Source organism: Cucurbita pepo, unplaced genomic scaffold (assembly GCF_002806865.2).
Source record: "Cucurbita pepo subsp. pepo cultivar mu-cu-16 unplaced genomic scaffold, ASM280686v2 Cp4.1_scaffold000369, whole genome shotgun sequence".
In the NCBI taxonomy this organism is placed as follows: domain Eukaryota; kingdom Viridiplantae; phylum Streptophyta; class Magnoliopsida; order Cucurbitales; family Cucurbitaceae; genus Cucurbita; species Cucurbita pepo.
The window spans coordinates 32,488-37,814 of NW_019646605.1; the positions used below are offsets into that span (position 1 = coordinate 32,488).

The window sequence follows — 5,327 nt, forward strand, 5'->3', positions numbered from 1 at the left end:
CGAGAATCCGCGGAGTCACATCAAAAGGAAACGGTTACAAAATATCGCAGGTTTTCCAAAAACGTTAAAATCATAACCAAAACGACATGGGAGAAGATGACTCAATCTAAGGGTCCCCTTCTACAGCTGCACAACTCCACACGTCCCCGCCACCGCCTCGGATCTACTTTTCTCCTTAAAAATAGAAGCAACACAAAATGAGTATATAAAGAATACTCAATAAGCAACCTGCTCGTAAGCTCTTGTCGAACTTAGCCCTATTCACGGAATTCTAAGTTTTGTGCTCGAATAGTCGCTAGTCAGAGACCTAGTGGAGCCTGGCAACACCTAACTGTTCCTAAGATCAGTAACTACCTGCCACTGTGCCTCACTAGGCCGGGTCAATCACTACCTGTCTTACGCCCTTGTCGGCTCAGATCAGTAAAACTACCTGTCTTAGGAACAATAATTACTTGTCACCATGCCGCTCAACTAGATCAGTAAAAAGGTCATGGCTCGTCCCATTAAGCACCTCTGATGTGTTACCACAGTAATGTACTATGATTACCCTAAACCCCTTATGGTTGACTACGAAAATGGTACACTGTCATCTACGTGATTCATAACTTATGATAACTAGCACATAATAAATAATCCAACTCACAAAGGGTAACAATGGGCTACCCAAGCCCCACACCCAATGCCTAACAAAGAATCATGGCAATAACACGTCATGCTAAATCATGTAATAACCATCTAGCTCAACATAAAAACATACCATTCCAAATGCCTATCAGAAATTTCACATTCATGCCAACAAAATTATATAACCATAACAACAATCAAATATAACCACACACATTATGGAAGTACCACCTCCATGAACTAACTTTATCCATTCCTAAATACAGTGCTACATTATTTGCCCACAAAATCCAAACCAACTCCTACAAGAAATTACTTAAAACTTGCTCTAGATGGTTACTTACCTGATGGTAGACTTCTCCAAACTTTATCGAGGCTTCAAGTGTCCCCTTGACTAAGCTAATTGGAAATTTTCCTATAACAAGACATTATGGAATGTGTAAGCCAAATACCTAAATCTGAATAAAGACGAATCAAATGGTGTGAAATGGAAAAAAATTAGGTTTTGGTTCTGTACCGGTGGGTCAGGTCGGGTCGGGTCGTGCCCCTCGATTTTTGGCCTCTTCTTCCCACCTTCTTCTTGATCTTTCTTTCCTCTCACCATCTTCACAAGGACTCATCAACTTCCCTCGACAATAACCTAGGTACACCGATCCAGTGAAATGTATTAGGATTTTGAAAAGGAACAACGAAAATCACACCATTAGGGCTTACCGTCGGCGTTCTCCCTTCCTCAACCGTTCCGCCCCACCGTTGCTGACGAGCGCTTCAAGCTCCATCGTTCGTCTCCTCCGCTTCACCCTCTCCTTTATCTTCTTCTTCTTTCTTTCTTTTTTTTTTTTTCTTTCCTTCTTTTCTCTTTTCCTCTTCGCTGTCTTTCTTTTCCTTCCTTTTTTTTAAAAAAAAAAAAAAAAAAACCTAAAAAGAGTAGTACAACTGGCCTTTCTCTCTCCTTACTTATTGCCAGCTGTACTGTTCGTACAGCTCTCTTGTTTCCCCAGAGATGGGTGCTGCTCTACCTCGGGTACAGTGATCACTAGCCTTCCTCGACTCTTCTCCTGCCCCACTTAAGACCAGGTTCGAGATAAGCTCCTCTCCTCTTAGGCATCATTATCTATCAACAAATGGGGAGTAAGATTCAATATCCGTTTTTCTTATGCCCAATCAAAAGAAGCACATTCGTTATTATGAGTCAAATTTTACCTAGTTCTCAAATATCAGTGAACTTACCAGGTCGCGGCGGGGCGTGTCGAAATAACATTAATGTCTACAGGACCTAAGACTGGTTCTCTAATGCCAAACTGTCACAGCCCAAAATTTTAGGCTTAAAATCAAGGGCAAGACTAACAAACTATATAATGAAAACATGTAAAAAGAGATATACAAGAAGAAAATACAAAAAAATTTAGCAATTAAGAAGAATCAAAATCAAAACAAAATGTTCAAGTAGAGTATGTATTTCATGAAAAAGTATGTTTATGATGTACAAAATGTATGACATATCTATGCATGAACGAACATGTACAGACTCCTAGATGTCTCTAGATACTCCTCTGTGGCTTTAAGACTCCCACATGCACTCCTGCCTCGATTCGTGGCATCACTCACCTTATAAAAGAAGAGTAGAAAGGGATGAATGTAAAAATACTTGGTAAGAAATCGACTGGTCTTTCTAGGGCTTTGCTCAAAACACGCCCCCTTTTGACCCGACGCCTCACGCACCTAAAAAAGGAAGATATAGCAAGGATGAGTATAAAAGTTATACTCAGTCAGCCACCTACTTGTAGGCTCACATCGCGTACTAGGCTTAACAGGTTTTTCACGGAGTTCTCATTGGCTCTAGAATGTCTGGTTCTAGTCTTAACCCCTAGGGGCTATTCTGGTTCTCCATCCTTTCATAAAATTCCTAAGAGTTCCTTATGCCGAGTTGTAAATGACCGATATCTCTCTACAACGTGCTACCTTTTCATGGCTATCTGAGACTACATGGTATCTTACCTAGGGGTGTGCTAAGTATGTCCTAGGCCCATGATAGTCCCCCTCATTGGGGGGGGGGGGGGGGGGNCTAACGAATTGTACAATGTGGGAACACGTTTCCCATGCAAAATGGCTAGGAACAGTGACAATTGATCAGGAACCTCTGGTCCCCCATGAAGCTATAGATATCGTTCACACAACTAGCAGCCTAAGAACACTCATAAGGTACTTCATTTACCATGGAGATCTGTTAGGCTCCTAGGGAAAGATTAGGTCTAAACTCAGTGATTTGTCACTCTACCTACAAACCCCTAGTCATTAACATAATTCTAGATCATGAAAACTAACTGAGTGTGCATGCAACTGTTCTCATTCAGTATCATACACAATTCATGCAAAATAAACATACATGCTCAACGGTGGTCCGACAAGGTTTCGCAGCGGCTCCTTCTTGATTCTCCCAACTTTTCTTTCTCACTTTTCTTTTCTTTTTTTAGGTGATCTGATTGGGCATCATTGGACCCCTCTAATGCCTGGAGGGGCAAAATGATTCATTTTCCCATCTGTTGACTTTGACCAATTTTTTTTTTAAACATTACAATTTAATAGGGTGAAGCACCTCGTTGTTAGTGAAAAAGAATTCGAGGGACGAAGGCAAGTAGATTAGGAATTAAATAGAAACTTTAGCTAAGGCCAACCAAGTAAGCAACCTTACTATTGCCTCTGTCGGAAGACATGCCTTATGTATGACAATATATGCCCAGTAACCCTTACATGTGTCATTTATACTTTATGTTATGTGATGATGTAACTATGTTGTATAATGATGTAATGATGTTGTATGATGATATGATGTTGTTGTATGATGATGTGATGACATTATATGATAATATGATGATGTTATATGATGTTATATGATGACGATATATGATGATGATGATGTATGATAACATGATGGTGTAAGATGTATGATGATGAGATGGCTAAATATGACAATATTCTTTATTAAGATGATGAGCATGTATTAAATGTCATGATGCATTATGACGACAAGTTTTCAAAGACACAAACATAATGGATGATTAATGATGATGAACGTATGAAGGTTAATGCATGCACGTTACCTAAGAAAATGTGTGAATGATGCATAGGGTTGTGTCATCATAAGGATGTTTTAAAGATGAAAAATATAGGGACCTCATGCATTATATGTGTTCATATATACAAGTTTACTTCCCCATTTATGATAATGAGTACGGACGCGTATACTATGATGATGATGATGATCATGCCTCGCATGACAAGGGTTCTACTGACCTTCGGACGTCGCTATGGATAGTTAGCTCGACTATGATGGGTCCAGGGGTGTGCGAACTGCCAGAAAATTCTCACTCCTACGTATGAGTCGTGTGTAGGAACGTACTACACATCTATAGTAGTCCGGACTGAAAGCCACCCATAGTATGAGATGAGATAGAGATAGGTCCCTATAGCATATTTGTTAGAAACTAAAATCGCTTTGATACCAATTTGTGGAAATAAGCTAAAATTGCTCCGATACCAACCTCGAAATAAAACGCTCACTCTGAATCTAACTCGTTTAGATAACTAAATGAGGTGTCGCAAGGGGAGAGAGACAAGAAGACAAAGAAGTTCTGAAGGGGAGATATTAAATGTTTTTCTTCTCTTTCTTGTTGTTATTTCTCTCTCTCGTGTTACATTTAATATATGAGGCCTCTTTATATCATTTCCTGAGGCCAAATTTGGCTTAACTACCTACTATTTTTTCACCCATTTACTTTCCCTTAATTAAATTTCTCCCTTATTTGCTCTCCCTACCTACCCGAGATAATTATGCTCTCATAATTAAATCGTTTTGACAAAACTAAAAAAAACAAAAACAAAATTTAAGTTTATTTTTCAACAAAACTCCCCCATAAACTTAAATGTTCCCAGTATCTGTCATGCCAATCATTTTCTTGTATTTGTCGAACAGTACTTTCGTTAGCGGTTTTGTAAAGATGTCCGCAACTTGATCTCGACTTGCCACATGCATCAATTCCACGTTTCCTTCCTTCACATGATCTCAGATAAAATGAAATCGAACATTAATGTGTTTGCTTCTTTCATGGTTCACTGGGTTCTTGGCCAACTCAATTGCTGATTTGTTGTCAACTTATATTGTGGTTGCACCTCGTTGCTTTAGCTCCATCTCACTCAACAAATTTCTAAGCCATATTGCGTGGCACACACACCAAGATGCTGAGGGGTGTACGGTGTGGTTAGAAATCGCCTTATGTCTTGCTCCTCGCAGTACTCCATGAAAGCCATCGACGTATACTCACCACCTCTATTGGATCGTACAGCTTTGATGTGTCTACCGGTTTCTTCTCCACCATTACTTTGAACTTTTTAAATACCTCGAACGCCTCGGATTTTCCTTTCAAAAAATAAGCCCAAGTTTTTCGTGAGTAATCATCGATAAAGGAAATAAAATACCTCTTTCCGCTGAAGGACTCAGGATTAATTGGTCCACATATATCTGTATGGATCAACTCGAGGGGTTGTTTAGCCTAAAATTGAGCCTTCTTTTGAATTGAGGTTTTCGCATGCTTGCTGACATGCATTCTTCACAAAATTTTCCTTCAAAGTCCATGTTTGGTAGCCCATGTACCATATTCTTCTTTGCTAACTCTTTTAGGCCGCCATGATGTAGGTGACCAAAG

At 39.6% G+C, this 5,327-nt stretch overlaps 1 long non-coding RNA gene across 1 annotated transcript; it reads right to left on the reverse strand.

Moving 5' to 3' along the window:
- Positions 1 to 786: 786 nt before the first annotated feature.
- Positions 787 to 1,435, reverse strand: LOC111785104. The gene is made up of 3 exons (XR_002813616.1): positions 1,339 to 1,435; positions 1,142 to 1,264; positions 787 to 1,039 (listed from the first exon to the last, which is right to left on the reverse strand). It is a non-coding gene; the product is annotated as an uncharacterized LOC111785104 (long non-coding RNA).
- Positions 1,436 to 5,327: the final 3,892 nt, after the last annotated feature.